The following is a 24,712-nucleotide window of genomic DNA, read 5'->3' as shown; positions in this document are numbered from 1 at the left end:
CCAATTCCAAGCCAATCCATCCAACTGTATACACCAACGTCAACTCCCATTTGCACTGCATTGATTCTACAGCTGACAGTTGGTCAGGCTCTGTGATGAATCCATTTTCTGCCATTAGCTAAAATATGTTACCAACCTTGATGAGGCAGGCGTTTGTCACCACCTGTTTGGGGTCCACTACGTCCACCAGTGGCTCCCTCAAGGCCACATTACGGATACAGGTCATGTCAAAGCCATACACGTTCTCCCACCCTGGTAAATACAGCATGATTGAGTTACTTTGCCAGCATGTTCTCAATTATTTTTTTGTGAAATGAACACAAATGACAAAAGTTTTCTTCTTTCCAAGTTTTGATTCAGTTAGTTCAGTGTTCTTAGGGTGGGAAAAAAGCCACAGGAGATGCAAACAGTTGGGCTGCAGCTGTAAAACAACAATAGTTGCAGTCTCACTCGTAGAGCTTCCCAGGATAATCTGATATACGACCCCCAGAGTGAGACCCCCATTTTCATTTTGACGGATGAAAGTCACATTGTACCCGGGGATGATTTGTAAACATGATCCTCCTTGAACGCAACCCACACTCTTGCCTTGAATATCCTTGCAGCTTTTGGCTAAAATCATTTCATACATTATTCATTAAGCTCCTTAAGATAGTGTGTGAGCAAATGTCTCCACCATGACCCAAAAGGAAGAGAACTACTTTAGAGCGCAGGAAAGCTGGTGATAATGAACAGGTCGCTGACCCCCACGGAATTGTTATGAGCTCGATTTGAATATCATGCTGCCCACTTAACAAAGGCCGTTTTCAGCCCAGAGTCGCACTAATGTCCACAGGATGCTCTTAGAATACTGGAGTGCTTCCGAAGGCCACTTCTAACTCCGTCTAAAGGTCATCTTGACCAGCAGAGAAACAGTGTTTGGTCAATATATGCGCTTGTCTCACCACTCAGTCTGTGTTCAAATACAGAATAATGGTCTCCAGACATCATTGAAAAGCTTTGCATAGCAGTGAGCCAATGTGATATGACTTTCTCATGGTGCAGTGTGGTTTTCATAATTTCCCAGATGTATGGGGGAGTGTGAGTAGGAGGCCTATTGGCTATTGTTGTGTTTTGCATGACTGTTTTAAGTTATGCACTGGCTTCACAGTGACTACAGCAGAAAAACTAACTCAATTATCACCCCCAGTGTTATGTCTGAGGGAAAAGTTCAAAATCATTTGCAGAGCTGGAAAGGTCGTGTGTGTGTGTGAGTATTTCCCACGTTCGTGTGAGTGCAATGCGGAGGTGTGGGCGGCGTTCTACACCTGCGGTTCACTTACAATGCAAAGACATAATCCTGATTACAGCCACGCAGAGGACACCAGGGACAGCACAAGTGTGTGTCATTTCACAGTCCAGGTTCAGGTAATGCACACTTACACACACTCACACTGAACTCACAATGTATTTTGAAGTCTTTGTACTGCCTGTCCTCTATGGCCACCACGTACAGAGAGGCGCGATCAGGAAACATTAATCCGCCGGGTTTCTGTTTGACAAACGAGGCAAAGAAATAACTCTGCAATTAATCCTGAACACATCATAAAAGGTCGACATCACAGCACCGGGGGCATTTAATTCCTCAGCCAAGTACCAACCTTAAATTATTGAGGTGTCAGTGATTGTGTGTGTGTATGTGTGTGTGTGTGTGTGTATGTATGTATGTATGTATGTATGTATGTATGTATGTATATATATATATATATATATATATATATATATATTATATATATATATTATATATATTATATATATTATATATATTATATATATATATATATAATATATATATATATATTATATATATATATATATTATATATATATATATATTATATATATATATATATATATATTATATATATATATATTACATATTATATATATTATATATATATATATATATATATTATATATATATATATATATATATTATATATATATATATATATATATATTATATATATATATATATATATATATTATATATATTATATAGTTTATATATATATATATATATATATATATATAACAAATTACATCATTTAGGTCGTGGGTCCCGGCTTGTCATTAAGGGGTGATGGTGGGTCCCGCAGCCAGACCAGTTGAGAACCACTGCTCTAGATACTGCACTTTAGCGATATGATGCCTGATGTTAATGCAGGATACATATCATGTCTATGCACACATCAACGCACATCCTACCAGCCACTTGTCCCTGGCAAAGATGACGGTGTTGAGCATGGATTCGTAGAAGAGGCAGTAGCCCATCCACTCGGATATTATGATGTCAACCTTCTCAACAGGAAGCTCCACCTCCTCCACCTTGCCCTTGAAGATGGTGATCACTGCAACACACGACACGTATTTTTAGGTCATAATCAATTTTTTTTGTATTTTGGCGGACAGAAAAGTGTCTTAACGCTGAAATATAGGAATGACAATGCCTATAGAAGTCAATACATCAATTATGCATATACAGTACGTGCCAATATTGTATCACTGTGTGCAAGAAATACACTGCAGTGTGAGACAGAAAGATACGGGTAGATAGAGTATGTGCTACCATGGCAGCCAGGGTGTTGTTATGGAAATCACGCCTGCTGGGGTTTACAGTGGAGGAGTGGCTCATTACCCTTCCACATATTCGCTGACTTCAGCTTTTTTTTTCTGCTTTGCCAATAAGTTATTGAAGAGTCTACCTGGTAATAAAAATATGTCTGTCAGAATGACATGCGAGCCCTGCTACTCCAACCGGGGATGTGTTCCTGCTTGAAACTTAGTGTTCACTGTCCTTTCAATTACTTGTGCATACTTGATATTCATAGGCTTCTAGACGGAACATTGGCCGACAGGTTGGTTGATGGAGCTATCATTTGGTAGATGCACAGTCAGTAGCTTTGGAGGTGTTATGATTGAAAACATATGCTTTGAAGTGCCATAAGTTGGCAGCGTGTCCGTGCAAATGAATATAAATGAGCTGGCCCAGTGCAGTACGGAATGGTGAACATGAAATCTCCTTCTTCTTATCCTCATGCGTATCTGCCAGCCTTCCCTCTCTGCTTGTTAAGATAGAAGTTTTTACCTCATAACAAAGAGGAGGCCGGAGCCATGTGGCCGGCTTCCTTGTGCCGTCGACACACTGCAATAATAACGCTACCAAAACTGGTTTACAATTATAAAGAATTTAATTCCACTGATGTAAGTACATTTACAGTAATACATTGGAGTATACACTCCTATGACATATTAAAACAATAAAACCCCATTTGGAAAAAAACTACCTCTGGTCCCAGGACACAGCCGTCCAGCAGATTCACAAGCTAAAAGAGGCAGAAAAAACGCTTCTAACTCGCCCACATATTAATTCACGACTCCTCCCTTCCGTCTATCTCAATTTCTATTGGCTACCCACCCTCACCTCATCAAACGCCTGTCTTCACATCTCTCTCTCCTGAGCAGCTAACACATTCAATGATTGTCAGTTATTGTTTAATCCCATCTATAATAATCCTTCAAAATGAAAGTTAAACTTCTGCAACTTGGCAGAAGTTTCATGCTTCTGCATGTTTATGTTTATCTTAATTATGCATTCCCAAAACCCTTATGATTATGACTAATTATGAATTATTAATTATGAATTATTAAACACTTTTATTATATCTACTAACTACAGTTTTTTGCTCAAATTTCTTACAATTCCCCCCTAACTCACAGTTCACTGTGAGTTAGCTACTCAAATGTAGTTGGTTATTCAAATGTCCCTGGAGACCTCCCCCCTACTCAATCCAGGGAGAGGCTCCCTATCTATCTAAACAGAGGCAAAGAATTCATGCACACAGATATCATTTCAAGTATTTCTGTTCAGTTCGTTTCAAGATAGAGTGCGTTGAAAGTCACTGCCTTCCATGTCTTGGGGCTGGCAGGATCAGGATACAGCCTGTAGGCTAGAGAACACATACTGAGAAGCCTTGACTGTTCTTTTACACGTGACAAAATTACATTTCTTAATCTTTACACCCTAAAATCCCTTTATAACCCAATTAAACAAAAAATTTAATCTCCAAATACTCATCCAAAACAATCCGTCTATTTCCCAAACTTCCAACATCTCACTGGATGTTTTAGAAGTCCACCTGGGCCTTTATCAGGTCCTTCAGGATCTCCGAGAGGATGGTCAGGAACCGCTTGTGAAGTTCCGCTATGGCACCGCTGGTGGCCTCATCTAGACTGTGGCCATCAGAAGCTCCAATTCGTCCTCATCCTCGTCACATAACTGGTTGCCTGGACTGGTGTCTGGCTCATCGGTGAAGCAATAACCCCTGTAGAGGTCCACGGATGCAAGGGAACCCCCATCCACAGACAACTAGGCGGTCTATGATGACAGCACACAGAATAATTACGATTGCCAAAATTGTATGTTTTCACTGGCCAAGCATACTTCCCAACCAGTCGGTGAATGGATCAGTGGCACCAGAGTTGTCTGCTAGCTCTAGGCTGAGTGCTGTCAGTCCCTCCAGCGCCCTGGTCACCGATCCATCAGGAGCTGTGTTATTTGGAATGAAAGTACAGCACGCAGACCCAAACATCTGGCACACGCCACTTTCTCTGCTAAATTATATCTAATGCCATTCTGTTCTGCAAGGTCATAAAACTAGTCTTCGCCAGCTGTGCATGCAGTCCTGATATGGCGTCACTGGTGAAGTTTACTAAACGCTGTAGGTTATAGTAAATGTAGTTGATCCAATCGACATTTTTATTAATCATCACCCTCTGAGAGAAAACAGATTCTAAATCTGCTGCTATTTGATTTCTGGCTTGAAAGTCATTAGACACCCCCCTTGGCAGTCTTATGACATCTTATGTACACTTGGTCATCAAAGGCTCCCTTCGGGCCACCGGCATCTCTTTTGGATCTTCTGTTAGCATGTGGGCGTGGAGAGATGAGTTCTCCATAAGTTGCATCAGTGACAGGCAAGATATGGAATGACAATATAAGTTGCACCAACGCACCTGTCCAATCTTTAGGCAGGATTGGATGTATGGTTCTTCCTCCACACCATCACCATAAATCAGCTCTAGGTGCTGTCTGTCTTAACACACTGTTATATAGATAGTCGCTAGCGTTGTGACTGTTGCTACAATTTGCAATAATTTGCAATACTACTACCTACATTGGGCCCCTTAGCTGTATCTGAGACTATACAATCAAATGGACCCTCTGTAACCTTGAACAGAGGTGGGGTATTATATTATACAGGTGGGTAATCTCAGTGTAGCCTCTGACAAGTGTGATGGAGGGGCAAAGTGTCATCAGTAAACAGAGTTAAAATACAACTAAATTCAGGACTTATGAGTCTGAATCTTGAAGGAACTGGTGTTGCTAGGGGTTGCTCGGTCCTGAACACACAATACAATCTGTACTACTGACTCCTAAAGGATTACATCTACCCACCCCCTTTGTACACATCACAGGCATAATATGATAACAGCTTCCCATACTTATGTGTGGCAGGCCCACACTCGTCAGTTTATGATGCACAAGGTTTTGGACATCCACCCGTGGGTGTGTTCATACTTGGGACAGGAGACTACTTCACAGAAGTCGAACTGGACCGTTGATGTTGTACCTTCTTTGAACATAAGAGTGAGAGTTACATTTTCATAGGTGAGTGTCGTCAGAGAAGCCTCTCTACGTGGTCTAAGATCGGTTTGATTAGCTACTGAGGCTAAATGTCGAATCCTGATGTAGTCATGCATGTGATCTGGTTCCTGTCTGTGGTTAATTCCACATACTAAGAGGGAAGCTACTGAACTCAGGAATAAAATAATTACAGACTTCCATAACCCACTGAACCTAGAGTCTCCTACTGGACGCCCTCGCTTAAACTGTGGGGAAAACGTCATCTTCAGTACTGTCTAACCCCTCTTTTGAGGTGTCTTTGGCTTCAAATTTTCCTGTCTGATGTTCACTCCTGTCTCTGCGAGTGTCTTACTCGTTACCTTCGCTGCTGCACAGTGAGTGAGGTGGTGCCAAGTTGCTCCAGTTTTACCTTTTCTGCATGTGAGGTTGCCAATACTACCTCCCATGGACCGGTCCACCTTGGTTCACTCCACCTGCGCTCATGGACTCTTATCCACACCAGACTGCCTGGTGACACGTCAGCCTGCTTCCTTTCGTCAGCTGCTGCTTCTGCGTTTGTCACCTGAGAAAACAACACTCGGCTCATGTTAGTTAGAGCTCCCGTATATTTCTCAATTTCTAGAGTTAGCAAGTCTAGTTGTGGTTTATCATGACGTCATTAAATCTCAAAAATTGTGAGTAGCACCTTTACTGAAAACTATTCTAAATGTGGATCTACAAAAAATGTTTGACACCTTACCATAAATGTTTGACACCTTACCATATCCCCCCTTCACCTCGATATCTCTGCTGTAAGGGATCACATGGCAACCATCTATGTATCTTGGCTATACAGTGAACCTCCTCATGGTCCTGGTGACAGCATGGGCATCTGTTGATGTCTCATGGGAGGAGGTCCAGCTGGACCTGGTCGTAGGTACTGCTGATGTTGTGGTGGGAACGGAGCATGTTGTGGTGCTGCACTGATCTGTCTTCCTCTCCTTTTATGTGGGCAATCTCTCACCCAATGACCCTCTCTCCCACATACGTAGCACTTCCCTCTACCTACAGGTCTTTCATAACCTCCTCTGTAGTTACCTCTCCCTCTGTTAGATGCTCGTGCACGTCCTCTGCCTCTGTAATGTGGTGGAGGTTGGTAGTACACCACTGTGTGGGCTGGTACTGCTGGATTTGGTTGGTATGAGGTCGGGGGTGCAGCTGGATATTGGGGCTGTTGTGAGGCCTGAGCCTTGGCTACGGCCATCTGTTTCTTGGCCAGATGTTTTCTACTGATTTCTCTGTCGATCTCTGCTACTTGAAGTTTCAGCAGCCGCCGCTGCATTCTCCTTATCTCCTCGTCTTCTTTACTTTCTGCTCGTCTTTCCTCTATCTGCTGTTGCAAATCTTTTCTGATGCGTTCTACTTCTGTTACTTCACATTTTAGTCTTCTTACCAGTTCTCCTACTTCCTTACTCTGCTTCTTTAATGTAAACATTATGCAGCCTAGGAGTATTCAAATGTGTGTATTAAATGTGCACGCTTGTCATCACATGAATCAAAGTCAACTCACCCTCTGTGCTGTATGGCGTGTGGCCGCTGACTCCAAAACTGGGATCCGCTGCTCCACTTCCCAGATCTGGACCCACTCAACCACGCACCTTGACTAAAACAAACACAGAACTGCCAAAAGTTCAGCAGTAAATGTTAGCATACGTCTGTAGTGTAAGAGAGGTCAACGATCTCTCAAATATGTTTGCGCCGTCCGTGTCAAAATTGATTCTTAGGAACTATGTAAAATAGTAAGTGTACCAAAATTAGTCAATACTGGATATGTGAAGGAATCTCGAATCCAAAATTGAAGCTGGAATTCCGAAATCAAACTCAACATCTAAATCAGAATCACAATCACAATCCAGTTCCAAATCAGAATTCGAAAGGTTTAAAATTGGAAGTAAAATGAAATTAAAAAACAATGAATAATTAATCAATTAAATATTAAATTCAACTTTAAAATCAATAACGGTGTTCAAAGATATTCAATCAGAAATACCAATGCAAGTCAAACTGTTGAACTGCACTTACACTCTGGTCTGCACAAGAATGAATCACAATTAAGTTCAAGAATTGAAGAACAACTGAAACCATTAATCTTTGTTAAAATGCTGAATTAAAACCAAAGTCATCGACTAAAGTTATAATGCTTAATTAAAACTAAGGTCAGGATATAAGCTCACAGCTCTTAGACAATGAATCTCTGAAAAATTCAGATTCTAAACACTTCTTTACGGTTATCTGCAGTTACTCCTTCTGTTTAATTGTTTTTAAATCTCCTTTTCTTTTGCCTTATGTTTTGATGCTTTTAATGGTTTTATGTGAAGCACTTTGAATTACCTTGTTGTTGAAATGTGCTATACAAATAAACTTGCCTTGCATTGCCTTCTGCGCCGAACCGGAAGTTGTCCTGCGCCGAACCGGAAGTTGTCCTGAAACCGGCTTTTTTGTAACAGATATGCTAACGACAAAAACGGAGCTTCTAATAAAGCATACGCACACACAAGTATCACCAAAATCCCACACTTTAATTCCACTCATACGCCTTCTGTCTCCTCTCTCAATCCAGCAGTTATTTTCTTTACAAGCACTTTTATTTTTCATACAGAGTACCGCAACACCGGAGCTACACGTAGCTAGCGTTAGCTCCCCACAGCGCGATCATGCAATATTAATCATTTTAAACGTATTTCCACGCTGCTAAAACACAGACTAGTCACACGTATTATTGGACTTATTTAGTCATCATTTTAAACGTATTTCCACGCTGCTAAAACACAGACTAGTCACACGTATATTGGACTTATTGTCCGGTTTTATTATACCTTAAACCTCCGGTTAACAGGTTAATGGCTCATCCGGACCTGAGTTCACTGTTACGTATATGAAACGCGAGTTATTCACTGCCAACGCCACAACCACTCACCCAGTCTGTCTAGTTTCACCAAAAGCCCATTATTCTCCGTCTTCTGAATCTTATTATATCTACTAACTACAGTTTTTTGCTCAAATTTCTTACAGCTCCTCATACTGCTTTACATTGTTTGAATCCTCAAATTTGAAGTTCATCCAGATGTTTTGTAACATTCGAGATTTGGAATGGCTAGCTGTGGTTGTAACAGGTAGTCACTAAAGACCACTGGTGGAAGAAGTATTCAAATCCTTCACTTAAGTAAAGGTTCCAATGCAGCAATGTAGAAAATACTCCATTACAAGTAAAAGTCCTGCATGAGAAGCCCTAATTAAATGTCCAGAAGTATTAGCAGCACAATGTACTGAACGTACAGTGAACTTTAGTCCAGTGGTTCACACCCAAGGAGTCGAGTCCCATCTAAAGGGGTCACAAGGTAAATCTGGCGGGTCACAAGATGATTATTGGGAGACGGAAGGAGAACAAAAAAACGCTCTGCTTTACAAACTGTGGGAGATCACACGCCTAAAATGTTGGAAACTACTTTTAACAGTGGTGGAAATGTACTCCCCCCCCCCCCCTGCTAAAGAACAATCGTGCTGTTTTATTATAATACCAGGATGCAATATATTTTCTTCTCAGGAGGTTACTGGAAGCGTGACCATCATTGACTGTGTGTTCCTCTGGCTGCTCTACCTCTCCAGGGATTCATCACAGTGAACTCTAATTCCTTCTGTTATTTGGAGTAAAGACAAGTCCGGAATTGAAACATTTGTTCTTGATGTATTGCTTCCTGCATGAAAGCTTCTCCAACAGTGCGGCCACCATAAGTTGCTCTCTGGGGTGGCAAACAAGGTCATCTTTGTTTAGTATCTCTGTGTGGGTGGCTTCCATCGCAGTCCCGAATACAAAACCACTTGCAAACAGATTTGAAAATTGAAAACTGGGCGAGATACAACAGCTAACCAGCTGAGAGTTTGTGAAGGCATTCTCTCAAAGGGATTTTCTTTCCTGTCTGCAGAGTTCGATAGCAAAAAAGTAACGTCTTTTAAGTGACTTGCAGTATTTTGTGACAGTGAGCTTGACAGCAGAAGGTAGCTAACTAGGGAGGGATTATCATCTGACATTGTGCACTTCGGTTAACTTTGCTTTGCAAGAGACGTCCAGGGGTCGAGCTGAAACTGTGAAGGACAAAGGAACAAGACGGGATAGAACTTGCAAGGGGACCAGACCCTGGAACGCTGCCAGGGCATCTTACTTTAAGTAATTCGGGTGAAGATTAGTCACTACTCAGCTGCAACCAGTCGTTTAGCTCCAGTGGAAGCTTCAACCTGTAGTTTAATTAGTCTTTTGACATTTTTAATTCTTTTAAATTATCTTCTACCCCGCTGCCTTTTTTTGTCCCATCGCTCTCCTTCTGAAATACCCACATTTCTGTCACATTTTCCTCTATGCTGCCTCTGTTATACTTTCTGAGTCAACAGCTCCTTGCTTGATATATTTTGTACTTCCTCCGCCCACCAATGCAGGACTCATGGCTGATTTATTGAGGTGCCACCAATAGCAGAGTTACAACGTAATAAAGCCTCCATCATTCATCAGAATGAACCCCGGACACTTCTTAGTCAGCAGCTCCCAATCAAAATGAGAACATAATTCAGCAGGAGGCGTTTGTCCATACCAATCTCTGTCAGCATCGGGGGAGTCTGAGAGTATAGATTTCCACCTGAGTGTGTGCACTCTTTTCCACCTCCCCTGGGACTCTGTTTGTCAGAGGTGTGCGCGCTTATTCATGCGGCAGGAGATCCATCTGTTCGCAATCAAGCAGGGGACACCTGAATGAACTCATGGCAAACCCATGCTGGGACCCTTGTGGAGGGAGCCGGCTGAAAAATAGAAGCACTCAGCTGTTGCCTTGGACTCTCATGAAGAATTAAGTCTTTTGTTTTAGAGGCAGAAAAAAGGGTTATACACACCAAAGATGGACAAATTAGGAGATACCATCTTCTTTTTCTTGTCGTTGCAGTATAACACACAGACTGGAATTAAATCCTGGCTTCTGCTTTCTAGCTGAGGTCTTCAGTTTCCCCACTGAGTGCAGGAGCTTGACATTAGAACAGCCTCCCTGGAGCAGCCCTGTTCTCTGCTGCCTATTAGTGGAGGGCTGGTCAAGATGCTGCTGGTGGCGCCCACGGTCTTCTGTCCGTCAACACACACACAACACCTATTAAAAACCAGACTGTATCAACTGCAAAAAGAAACGGGAGCTCCACATGTTGCACTAGGTGTACGCATCCCAGTGCATTGTTGTGAGAATAGGGCTGCCAACGTCAGCCCTCTAATTGGCAACGATTCCTCGTCTTTTTTTCTGAATCGCTGCGACAGGAGACAGCCATTAGCCATGTGTCCATCAGCGCCATGCTTCAGTGGGAGCGCTGAGGCGTGTTTGCAGTCAACACACTCTCACTGGTGTCGGGAAGAGTCCCTGTCGCTGCAGTGCTGCCACGAGTCCTTTTCTCTGGAGTCGCAGCAAAGTGTAAGTTTCTGACTTCGCTCAGGTGTCATGCAGCGCTCCCCTCTGTCGGAGCCCTTGAGACTCATACAGTGAGTCAGGAATGAGATGAGCCACACTTCATCTTTGTTTATTCATATGCAGGATTTGATTTTGGTTGCAGTTTGATTTCTTTAGTTTTGTAAGAATGTAAAGCCGTCTCAAGCTTTTTTGATTATAAATTCTACAATCATCACATGAACAAGCTTTGTATACGATTAACTTAACGAGATAACGTTTAGCAAGTGCTGCTACGTCAGGGAGAAACAGCTGTTGCATTCAACTCAACACATTCTGGCCCAAATGTTACGGTCTGTCGAATTCTAAGAAAAGTGTGTTTAATGGAACGTAGCTGAAGCCTCATGGAAATGTCACATCAGCTAATTTGCATCCCTGTGTATTTTTTACATACTGTACAAACAAAATGAAAAAGTTTTTTTTGGGGGTGTTCTTACATCGAATACGTATCTGACTCTAACTGGCTTCATCATTCGATGTCATTATTATTATTATTATTATTTTTCATCAATTTGCATTTAAATCCTCTTTTGTCTTTTAGGTTTTAACCGCAATGCAGAGAGCAGTTATCGAAACTACAAGACTCTTTGTCACTCGTGCATGAGATGCAACATTTATTGAATCCATGTGACCGAAGCCTGGATCAGATCCTGTGACTGCTGCTAACCCCGCACATATCAAACCACCTGTTACAGCCCTACTCCACCATGATTTTGGGTGTTTGGACCCTGATATATCTGCTGGAAGATCTAGTTTACATCGGCCCTCTGTGATTGCATGGCGGGCACTTTACAATCTGCACGTGTGAGCTGGTGGACTGAAGTTGCCACCAATAGTTTAATACCAGGGGTTGTTGAGAGCTGGAATGATTCATGGACTGACCACACCACACACTCTTTATTTCCTGTACTTGTTGGGGTTTAAATAAAATCCCACACACTGCTCTCCTGCCAGTAACCATTCCTTTATTGCTAAAGGTCTGTGCAATTTTACATTCTTCAAAAATTGTCTCCCTAAAACATTTTCAGGGAGAAAAATATTAAATTCAAAATGAACGTCTGTTAAGTGTGAGCTCAGTTTATGGTGATTATATAACTCTGATAGGTATAGAATTCAGCAGAGAGTCTTTTATGGTTTCTGTGGAGCCAGAATAGAGGTTATCACTCTTATTTTTTATGTAACGAGGTCCATATGACAGAGTGAAGCTATTGTTGGCCCAGAGCCCAGCCCTTCCACCTCTCAAGCCCATCTTTCACATGGAGCTTTACCAGCTTTAGTTATGATAAAGGCATCGGGCATTGGTGCAGAACTCAAACTGAGAGCATCCAAGTCAAAGGTGAACCAAATCCCTGAAATATTAGCCCCATGATCAATGATAAAGCCTTTCCAGATGGGCAGGAGTAACGCTAGCGTGTGGTGAAGCGTGAAGTGAACTTTAAAGTACAAAAAGACAGATAGAGGAACTGAGCGAGACTGCAGAAGAGGGAAGGAAAACAAATATGGGATGCGAGGCAAAGTCACACATAAACACAGAATGTCAACCAGTAGCTCAGCACAAGTCTCTTGGCAATTCCAAGTTAATCACCCCCCCCCCCCCCAACCATCCCCGTCCTTCCATTTGTCTGGAAGTTCCACGTGGTTATCCCAAACTGGGGGCCAGTCGTACACACACATGGACATGCAGTGATTGGACCCTGGTGGTTCAGCACGATAACGCTCCACTGAAATGAAAACAGGTCTTACCCCATACACGTGCTTTGCCCCCGCTTTGGCCGCGAACATGGACAGAATCCCTGTCCCGCTTCCCACGTCCAGCACGATTTTGTCCTTGAAGACGTGCTTGTTGTGGTACATGGAGTTGCGGTAGGTGAGCGTCCTCACTTCGTCCTTCAGCATCTCCTGGTTTAGCATATGACAGAATGATTTGAAGAAGATGTTGACACAGCTGGATATTTTGTTTTGTTGAATTGAAAATGTTGGATGGACACGGAGGTCTGGATTTGCTGTGATATCCGCAGTGAAGCGGTGACAAATAGCACACAGCCCACCCTTAGTCTAGTCTTAGTCACTGAATAATCACCATGAGCCTCCAGGCTCAGTCCGTCTGCATTTCTTACCGAGTGCACGCATATGTGTGAGTGTGAAGAATAGTCAGAAATGACAAAAAGAACACATCTGTCCTCCTTTCCAAAAAAACATTCAAGATTCATCTCACAGGTCATGCTTTTTTTATGTTATGTTTCCTCCGCATGCAACGCAGCTGAACCAATACAATATTCAATTCTTGAAATCATATGAGCCACATAAAGAGACTTAAAAATAGCTGCTAAAGGAAAGTTGCACCAATCCTCTTCCATTCGCCATCAAGTCCAGCCTTTGAGCAGAGCTCAGCTGAGCTAAGCTTAAGGCAGAGATTTCTGCCAGGCAGGGTTCAGATCTCATGTCCTTTGGTGGGTTTGGCTGCGCGTAAGCCCAGCCATGGTTCCACCCGTCTATGACATAAAGCATTGAGTTGTTGTAGGTTGTAGTCCGGAGCAGGAGGAGGCTGAGAGAGACCCAGTTTCGTTTTTTCAAATGTCACACGTGATCATCATTAAAGAGGCTTACCAACACACAATAGAGGAGTCTGAGATGATGAGGTCCAAGAAGAGAAAAAAAAAGAAGCAAAAGATGGAGACCGATTTGAGCAGAACAAAAGTAACCATGAAAGCCAATTCATGATTTCTGCCCGGCCACTGTTGTCACTGATCTGCTGATAGCCATGTGTTTTCCTACACTGTGACACGAGTGTGTGGATGAAGCACAAAGTTGTTCAATTTGACTCGTTTACTCTGGCTTTCTGTGCTTCGTAAAGTTACTTCGTGGTTTTAGTCGTTAGTCCACGACTCACTGAGGTGAGTTTCCTTTGCTTGATTTTTCATTTCAATTTTCAGACCAAATGAATGACGTGAAAAACGATTTAGAGTTCTTTAACGGAAATATAATGAGTGCATTATAATCATATACAGTAGTAATAAAACACAATATAAGTATGTTTATTATGCATTATATGGGCTTGCAAAGAAAGTCAGTAAGTAAACAGCAACTGTATTATGATACTTGACCCTATGAGTCATCATAAGATGTTTTTTTTCTTCTTTTATTTACAAGCACTATTCCTCCTTTGGATAACTCCCCCCCCCCCCCCCCCCCATCATCAAACAGGAAGTCTGCAGTTTGACGATATATTTTCTGAGCACTTATGGGGAAGTGAAAAGGCAACTGTCCATTTAAACGTCAACAAGATATTTCCTGTTTCAATTTTGATCTATTGCATCTCCAAACGTAATTGTGTTTTACATCCAGGTTTGCAAAAGGATGGATGCCTGGTGTTCACTGATGATGGCATCAGATGCCGAACAGCAACATCTTGGGCAGTTGGTGGTTTTGCTGTTTTGCATTTTCTCTCTCCCGAGCTGCAGACCTGTTAATCGGGGGACATGGGACACACCTGGGCCGATGAATATAAACCAGAGCAGACACAGGACCAAGAAAACAGAATAAAAACAACAACATACCTCATGTATACCAAATGCAAGAGTCAAAGTAGTAGTCTCGTGAGGTCATGTCCTCTGGGCTAAGGAACTTGGACATCTTCCCCCGCCCGGGACAGCTCGGAAGGCTGGCAGCATGGGGCGTGTGTGGCGGCAGAGGAGACCGTGAGGCATGCCGGATGGAAGGCACCGGCTTGGGAAACGAGGTGGGCTGTGTCGTCTGTGATGAAATAATGCGGACCGGCCGCGGCTGTGGCTGTGGTTGCTAGAAAGAGAGAGCGAGAAGAAGAGGAAAAACACTTCATTGAGGCTGAGGGCTCTGGGTGTTTGTTATTCAAATCACTTTCCGAGGAAGAAACAAAACATGGAGGCAGCAAGCGACTCGGCATTACATGGTTCGGGCAACGATTGGCTTGTCTCGTCATCCATTCCCCTTAATCATTTCATCCGCTCTCGTCCCTCTCAGCTCAACTCGCAGGCTAGCCGTGAAGAATCTATTGAGTCGGGAGAATACTCTGACTACTGACATGAAGTCAGCCTGTATGTCAACAGAACAGATGGCAAGAAAGCTCAGTTCTGCACAGACGGTACATCCATAATGCCCTGATTATCACCTGTAAGGCCAGCTGGGAAGACCTAGCCATGGTGTGTGTGTGAGTGTGTGTTGGTTTTGCGATTGAGACAGAGAGAGAGATGAAGAAACGGACTCCCAGGATCTCAGTTTTGAGCCAGTAAGCCGTTCTGGTGTTTGTACTCATTCCAACTTTCAGCCCTCTAAGAATAAATGATAAGTAGTTGGCAAGGTGGATGGAATTAGGTTGACGGCGATGCTCAGTGTATCTTTTTGTTGATCTCGGAGAAGAAAGAAAAGAGAAAATTGAGAGGCTTGTGTCTCAGGAATGCAAAAGGTTTCAGAGCTTCACCTCCAACCTCCAAGGCCGTTCAGCTTTTCAAAGAAGGTTGTTTCCCCGTCTTCATTGTTGAGGCGATGGGCGTCACTTCAGATAATTGTTCCAATATAAACTTCACTTTGAAGTTTGTCCTGCATCCTTTAATGTAATGTAATAAGGCTGGCATGTAACAGAGTCAATACGGCGGAGAACCTTACTAATGGATGAAGTCGTGCTGTTGTGACTTACAGCGACAGCGCTGTGTGGAACATGGATCTAGTGGACTTAAGGCAACAGTGTGACCAGTCAATATGTCCCAGTTCATGGCATTTAGGCCCAGCAGGAAGGGAGAGGACAAAGATAAATATGATGGCCATCCTAGAGGGAAAGATACAGGTGGGAGGAGGATGATTGATTCTCTCAAACAAGGTAAAAAATCAATGTCACCGACTGATATCCTACTTTAAAGCTGACAGATCAGGCGTTAACCATGCTAGCTTCATGGCTCTAGACCAGGGACTGTTGTGGAGGGCCGGATCAATGGACTGAACTCAATCCTGCTCAATATTATTCCACCTCATTATAAAAAGCAGTAAATTGTTTGGTTGTGATAAGCTTATGATCAGTGGTGGAATATAACGAAGTATATTTGCTTATGTACTGTACTTATTTACAAATTCAAGGTACTTTACTTGAGTATTTCCATTTTCTTCAACGTTGTACTTCCACTCCACTACATCTCAGAGGGAAATATTGTATATTTAACTCCACTACATTTATTTGGCAGCTTTAGTTACTTGTTACTTTAAACATCATTTCTCAAACCCTTCCTAACTACCCAAACTGAACAACAGAGTATAAAGGAGTTAAAATGAGCTCCACCTTAAACATCTGCAGCAGGAATAATGAAATATATACATCATGCAATATCCATATATCATAGTAAAACACTGACAGGGATCATGTTTCTGCAAAGTTAGTACTTTTATTCCTATTGTTTGCAGTCCAGTGACCTCACTTTCTGTTTTTCAGTTCAGTGCGAGAAATGTAGTCTGTGTTGGGCTTGAACGAGTGCACTGAAGTCAGGTCGAATGTCTGAGGTGGAGATGTGAAGGACAGCTGACAGGTGATCGTCAGTGAGAGAGGATCTGGATTTGTCAAACTTCATCCCGGAAAATGTTTGTTCACATATGTAGCTCGATCCAAGGAGAACCAACATCTTCTGAGCACGTTGCTTTTGCAGCTTACAGCAAAGCCTCAGATGTCGGTGCCCGCGCTGCATCGCCAACACATTGCAGTGACGCTGCTGCTCGCACACATTCACGAACGTACTGAAGTCCGTAAATAAAAGCAGTGCAGCTGTATTCCATGCATGATGTACACTTATTTAACGTTTTATTCCTAATTTCCCATTGACGGCCTGGTGGCCGTACAACGCCACGGTCTGCTCTTGACGATAATCTCGGGCAGTCCACCACTTTAGTCCGGACTGAAATTTCTCCACAATTATTGGATGGATCGTGACATTTTGTACAGACATTCATGGCCTTCCCTCATTACCACCAACGAGGTACCCTTGAGCTCCAGTGGGGCTGATGGCTATAGATCAGACTGTGACAGATCAGTGCGTTCCTGGAAAAGAGAGCATTGCTCTCTGTGAGATTTTAATTTGGCTTTGGTTTATGACCAAAACTAACCAGCCTCAGTGGTGTGTCAAATAATGCTAATTAGCAAATGTAAACATGCTGACCCACTGTGAACATGTGAATATTATTCCACCAGCATGTTAGCATTGTCATTGTCAGCATGTTAGCATGCTAACATTAGCATTTCACCCATTTATGGAGCAGCTGGTTGTAGACTCTCATGTACTGTGAATGGCAGCTCATTTCAGAGCTATACCAGTTAGCCTTCTATACATGTCGAGTGCTGTCTCCTTAGTACACCTGGAACATCCACACATGACTTACTGAATAAATCATTCAATCAATAATCAAAGCATTCAAAATCTAAAGCTAAATTTACATGGGAATAAAATAAAATACTACAAAATGAGCTAGAATAGCAATTGTTCGGCTCAGTAATAATAATTTGAGTGCTGCCTTCTTTTAATGGATTTGAAGTTGATTGATACTAATTATGTTTGTGATGAAGCATCTGTATATACAAACTGTCTTCTGAGCAACAAATTCTGAGCATTTAGCATTCAACCCAAGTAACAAACTTGATGCACCAGTATTTCATGAAACAACAGCAGGGAGCATGATGGAGAGATGTCTCCGTGATCATGACAAACACAAGTTCCCACGTTCAGTCATGATATGCACACTCTCCTAAAGACTGCAGATGAAATCTCTAAAAATAAATGACAACAGTGAAAGACAAAACGCAGGATTTGATAGCTGTCCCATAAATAGTCAATAATTACAAGACAGGGCCACAGAAGCAGTGATTAAGGCTGCCAAGTTCAATACTCAATCAATGAGAACTTTCTAAAAGTTGCAGTGAAACGAAATTGCCCCTGGCCATCATTAACGGAGAGATTAAAGTAGATTTGGGGTGCGATCAGAGGAGAGCAGCTGCAGTGAGTGTAACTGAGACACGTCCTTGCCTCTGACCCCGCAGACAGATAAACGCACGGGGTTGCATTTCAGACTGGATCCTCGTCCACACACTGAGGTGAGAATTGTTATTTGAGAAGGGCATTCAATTGGCACTTATGTGTTTGTAATTGTTTGGCTGTTAAAGTTGGCGCCTGCTTGTTAGTCCTGAAGTCAGTGATAACGTCAGTAGGTGGATACGTGGGGAATGCTCTGTCGGAAATTGGTGTTTTAATGCATATCTGAAGAAAAGTACCAGATAGCTGACTTAAAGGCGATAATGGCCTACAGCAGGAAGAGCTTTTTTACTAAAGTCGAAGGAAATCAGCATCAATGTCAGGAAAGAGAATCTGTTTGGTCCTCTGCCATTACGGCACTTAGGTGCCTCTGAGAACACACATTCCAAAGCAGCAGAGAGCAGAGGAAGGCAGAGATCCATCCATCCATCCATCCAGTGTCTTCTTATCGTATAATGTCAGCTGCCTGCTGCCCTCCCACGTCAGCGCATTGACCACATGTTGAGAGCTTGAGGGATGCTTTACCCATGAATGAACTTGCTTTGAGGTAACTTTTTTCTTTCTTTTGATGAATCATCATTAATATACAGCAACATGAGGCCATCTCCAACTTCACAAGGTGTTTGTATCTCTTCAGCATTAGTTATCCCTCAGCAGTGCACTTAATACAAAATTGGGCCCATGTGGTGTTGCTCTGAATTTATAACAAAAAAAAGCTACATTGGATGAATTCTTCAATGAAACGTGAAATAATGTCGATCATATAATGTGCATTTGGGAAAATGCATTGACCTAAACTATTTCCTGCATCCTGGGGATCCCTATTGAGGGCCCTATAAGGTGACCAGGAAGCCAATAAAGTGGATTCATCACGTCTTCAGCTTGGCTCCCCCCCCCCCCCCCAAATAAAAGCTGCTCCATACAAGTCGCAGCGTTCTCCCTGTCGTCTGGTCTGCGGGGTGCTGCAGCACCTTGGACAGCGCAAGTCATCCTGATCTCAGCAGCACACTCTGCCCCGCTCAGCCTCATCATCCTCACAGCGTCTTCCTGATTTAAACGGGTTGTCTTCATGCAAATCCATTGTAATATATTTAGATTTATTTCTCCTATCCAACAAAACGAGTGGGCATGGGGGGGGATCTAACGTCCTGCCACTGTCCCATCTTCTGAAACATAAGTGAAATCACACCGCAACATTGGGAGCTACACGGTTAAAAAAAGCTAGACCAGTAAAAATATGCTTTGATTTTTTTTTTTTTTGTACTCGATGTTGGAAATACAAATTTGCATCAAGCCTGCTCTGCACAAAATGTTTTATTTCAACATCCTTGCAGAGATGCAGCCTGTATTTGATCACTCAGGCTGCTGTCTCACTATCCGGACGGAATCTGCATTTTGTCCGGGATGCAACTTCTACTAAAGGTAAACATTTGGCAGGACTCTGACAGAGCCTTATCATATACCTTTTTTTTATAATAAGGTGTCTCTCTCACACTTACCTCAATGCTCTCAGACTCCGCCATTTTTCTCCTGAGGAGCGTGCAGCGGGAGTGTTTGATTCCCATAGGAGCCAGAAAAAAAGACTGCGCTCAACACTTGATAGAAGTAAAGAGGATGAGGAAATAGTATGCGCCTCAACGATGTTCTCCTTAGTTCTGTGTCGTTCAACAACAATTGTCATTCACATCCCAAACTGCAGTGTTCTTTAGACATTCTAAGACTGGGAAAAGACACGAAACTACGCGAGGTCCCAAAAGCAGTGCCGCCGCTGTTGCCGTCATGTGTAGCGGATTCCATGGTGCAAAAGTTTGAGGTCCACCGGTGTGCATTCCTGGAGAGCACGAGAGAAAAAAAAGCATCAATTGGCATCAGAGATCAGACTGATGGAAATGCACAGTCCCCTCCCCTTGACCCTGCGAGCGCAGACATGAGTCCCAGAAGAGTGCGCCACTAAAAGCAGCAGATTGGCATGAAAACACCGGTTAAGTCGCAGTTTGATTGATTCCTCTACCGCGTTTCTAAAAATAGCGCCTCGTCCGCTGCTGCCTCGCAAGAGTGCCACAGAGAGCCTACATGCACGGAAATCTGATGACTCTTAAAACGTGTCCACGGGTTTCTTATTGTTATCTTATCTTACATGGAACCCCTCTGGAAGCTTTTGCTCTCCATCCTCGCAAAGTGCTGAACGCTGCCTGCCCAGAGAAAGTTGGAGTTTGGTTCACTCCCTGTTGAAGAGCGAGGACGCTCTGTACTCAGGTCACACACACACACACACACACACACACGGATAGTGTGAGGAAGTGACCACTCCTGTCTGATTGACCAGAGGGGCAGTGACAGTGCTGGCTGCTGTTTGCTGTTTACATGCTTCACTTGCTGCTCTGTCCGGGGATGCAGCAGAACGTCCCCAACAAACACACATTCACGTGACATCATTCCCCTCTGATGCCTCTCTTTCCTCTCTCAGCTGTTAGACACATGTGCCTAACAGCTGTTCTCTTGAGATATTTTGTCAGAATTAAAAAAAAACATGATTCTGGCTAAACTGCAGTGGTTTTCTTAATGGCTGCAGGATGGCATTGCAGTCAGAGCTGTTTCATAACGAAGCGTGAGCTATCTTCTCTCTGAAGTCTTCTGCTTTTGCCCCGGAATTTATTTGAGGAGAGGCCATCCCTCGCTGCCACCCACACCACTCACCACTTGTTACATTATTCAGTAGAGAGGGTATGCAGACTGTCTCCTGGCACCAGTAGGCATCAGGAACCTGCCAAGATCCTATTTTTGGTGCCCACACCTATAAAGCTATACGCACAAATACCTGTTACCCGCAAAATGCAAGAAAACCTGGATAAGTACATTTTGTAAAGATAATCTGGGCGAATTAACATGATAGCTGCGCAGGTAGTCATGTACTTTGCATCGAAGCAAACAAGACAAAGTGTCCATTCACATTAGCGGCTCTGTAACGCTATTCTTAGACCTTTGAGCAAACCTTAGCTTGCTAACATGCTCACAAAGATAATGTGCACATGTCGGTAATTAGCTGGCGCCCCTCCATCTGTCTTGGAGGATGTCCTGGCCGACCGCCGCTGTCAAGAGGCGGACAATGGAGGGTCGTCAGATGATTACTCTTCGCCCTGCATTGCTTTTTGGTTTAGCACTTTCACAACCTCCACAGCACACACGGCTCACATCCATGCATTCTTTCATTCCTGATGAGGCTGATCTACCCACTCCATTGGTTGCTTTATGTTAACCTTAGTTGAATACATCCTTTACTTTAAGTGAATCTCTTGCGTTGAATCCTGTCACGGTTGGGCTTTGCCATGTGTGTGTGTGTGTGTGTGTCTCCTGATCATGCTCATTCTCTCTACCTGTGCCCAATCACCTGCCCCTGGCTTTTCCCTCTGCCAACCCCACTCATCTCTACCCACCTGCCGGCAATCCGCTCTTCACCCCTCACCTACTTATACTCCCCTGCTTGCCCTGTTCCAGTTGCCGGATTATCATTTGTTCCTTTTCCCTCCCCGTGGACTCGTCACATCTCCAGTGGTTATCTCTCGTGGTGACCCTCTGCGTTTCACGGTTTGTGACTAGGTCTTTTCTGTCCAAGCCCTTTTTATGACTTTGCTTTTATTGCAGTTTTGATTTCCTGCGCTCCCGGTTGGAGTGTTTTTTTGTTTTGACTGCTAAATGCCCAGTAAAGCCTTGTTTTTCACCTCACCTTGTTTCCCGTGTCTGAGTCTGCGCTTGAGTCTCTGCTCCACACCTAAACCCACAGTGAACCCCGTGAACCGTCACAACTCCCTCATCACATTCCCTGAGCCAGTTTGTGGTACAGGTTTGTCACCATACTCACTATTATATTTTAGCATGGTAGCATGCTAACATTTGCATTAGTTAGATGCCTGAAATAAGGTCTGCGGTAAGCTTAATACATTTCAACGCTTTGTTTTACGATATAAAATACGTCAGTAAATACCCCACTTGTGACTTTAAAGCTTTTAAGCGTCTTAAAAATGTCATTTGCTAAAAAGCTGTTCAATTAGAACACACACAACGTCATCATGCTGACTAGTCCACCTCCACAGCCTCGTTGTGTATCCTCACACTCATGCAACAATGGTGTAGATTCTTTATATCCCAGCATTAGCTTTTTGCTTCTAGTGATTGCATTCAAGCTTAAAAACAAATCATAAAAGTGTTCATTTTGCTGAACAAAACTCGGTATCACAAACTTGTGCTTTTTCACATAGCTTATTTTCAGCAATAATCCAGTGGAATCCCATTTGGGTTGTTGTCAAGAGGAACAGTGTGATGCTAGATTCCGGGGTTGCTCCACAGAAAATGTCATCTTGCATCCCTTCTTGACTCCTTGAGTACCTGGATGAAAACTCTGACAATCCATCCAATAGGTGTGAAGATATTTCACCCGAACCACAAATGTTAAACTCATGGTGGCGTTGGATGAAAAGTCAAGAGGGTCGCCAAAGTCAGCAGGATTCATCTTTAGGGAACCATGAATGTCTACACAAAATGTCATGGCAGTCCATCCCATAGTAGTTGAGGTATTTTAGTGTGGAACAAAGGGATGGACAGAGGACATAGCCATCCTTAGAGCCATGCTAAAAACACCTGACAAGCCCACAAAGTCGGGGTCTTGCGAGAGCACGAGGATCAATATTTCACTACACAGACAATTGATCAAGCATATTCCAGATAAGTTGTTTGATCTCAGTCATTGCTCTGCTATGTGTTGTGGTATATCATTTCTGACAATGGCAGCGGATGGCTTGGATTTCTCACTCGGTCTTAGTTCCTCTTCAGTCTAGCAGTGAGAGGATCAGATGCACTGAAATTGCATTAATGTACCAAATTTTCCCTCTGATGTGTATCTTCTGTTCTTTTATCATCACACTGATTGAATGATTGAATGTTTTTTCTGACAATGGTAATTATCCAGAGTAACAATGTCTTCCTCCTCTCTGATGTAGTTGGGGGATGTGTTTTGACTCTGTGTGCGTGTGTGCATGAATAGCAATATTATCATGAGAAGATACCGCAGCCTTGCGAAGCTTAATGAGGCAATACTGCCTCTTTCATTGCAACATGAACTTTCTGAATTGCAGTTACACACTTACAAACATCCAGAGGCAGCAAATGGCTTGGACTTCATTAACTCCAATGTACAGCGAGAGCTACAGGAACAACTGTCAGATGTTGTTTAATTATGTGCTCACAGTTTATTCTCCAGCTCGGGCAGCTGAAAAAAGATCAGCACTGTTGTATTTGCTGCTTCACTTATTCATTCAGTTCAAATTTAATAAATATTCAAACTGTATTTCTCTCTCTCTCTCTCTCTCTCTCTCTCTCTCTCTCTCTCTCTCTCTCTCTCTCTCTCTCTCTCTCTCTCTCTCTCTCTCTCTCTCTCTCTCTCTCTCTCTCTCTCTCTCTCTCTCTCTCTCTCATTTGTAAGTCCCCTATCAAAGCTTGAAAATCCTTTCTGTAATATATTGTCCCTTAATGATGCCATTAAAATGTGCATTATTAAGTAATTAAATGGCTAAGGAACATGGTGTTATGTTTAGGGAAAATGCATAAACTCGTCATGTATCACAGTTATTGCATTTACCAGTTTCCGCTTCTGAATGGTGTTACAGTATTTCTCAATTGCTAAAACACTAAAACCCATTGGCTGAACAAAGTTCTCAGTTGCCTGAACTCATTTAGCTAATTGTGCAGTCTGTTGTCAATACCTTAAACTATTTCACATGGTGAAACACAATTTGCAGATCTCACTTAGACTTTTCAGCAAAACTCCAAACACATTCTCAGTCTCAAAACACATTCTGCACTCTAATGCACATGTCATCCATACTGGTAAACACAAGTGGCAACAATAAAATAGAAATAGAGAACACATGTCATTGATTAAACACAATCACTCAAAATTGATTTCACTTGTATCAAATGATGTGACACAACCAATATTAGCCAGTTTAGAGAGCAAACAGGTGGTTGAAGGTGATGTCGACGAAGTGCTCTGGCCTGACCCAGCCCAAAGACTGGAAGAAGCACATTGATGACATGTTGACTCCTTTGATTTTTGTCCCTTTCACTGTAGTATTGTATACTGTAGTAGGCCTACAGTGCATTGTAGGCTGTATAATGTACAATAAACAAATTGTATGGCCTTGAACATCGTGCTTTCTATTTGTTACAGTAACAGTACTGACTGCTCAATAGATTTTGACTGGTTGCAGGTTCATATCAACAAAGAACAAGAATTACAGTATCACAGAGACAACGGACACGTTTGTGAGATGCAGGGTACAGTACTGTAAAAATAGGGGTACAAGGAGGAGGAAGAACAAAAGAAATTGCAAAGAGCAAAGCACAGTAGTCATTTCTGATCAATTTTGAGCTACTGTAATGGAACATGTTTTCGTTCATATGAAATTTGTTTTGAGATTAAAA

At 42.8% G+C, this 24,712-nt stretch overlaps 1 pseudogene across 1 annotated transcript in view; it reads right to left on the bottom strand.

Annotated features, from left to right (window-relative positions):
• Nucleotides 1-19,803, bottom strand: part of LOC306791963 (protein arginine N-methyltransferase 8-B-like) — a 28,185-nt pseudogene extending 8,382 nt beyond the window's left edge. The window contains exons 1-6 of the transcript in view: nucleotides 19,735-19,803; nucleotides 14,753-14,993; nucleotides 12,866-13,094; nucleotides 2,247-2,389; nucleotides 1,444-1,531; nucleotides 137-252 (exon numbers count right to left, since the gene is read on the bottom strand). The product of the transcript in view is annotated as a protein arginine N-methyltransferase 8-B-like (transcript). The remainder of the gene's footprint in view (nucleotides 1-136; nucleotides 253-1,443; nucleotides 1,532-2,246; nucleotides 2,390-12,865; nucleotides 13,095-14,752; nucleotides 14,994-19,734) is intronic.
• Nucleotides 19,804-24,712: the final 4,909 nt, after the last annotated feature.

Source organism: Melanostigma gelatinosum (genome assembly GCF_949748355.1).
Source record: "Melanostigma gelatinosum genome assembly, chromosome: 1".
NCBI lineage: Eukaryota > Metazoa > Chordata > Actinopteri > Perciformes > Zoarcidae > Melanostigma > Melanostigma gelatinosum.
The sequence above is the reverse complement of the archived record's forward strand: the minus strand, read 5'-3'. Positions and strand labels throughout refer to the sequence as shown.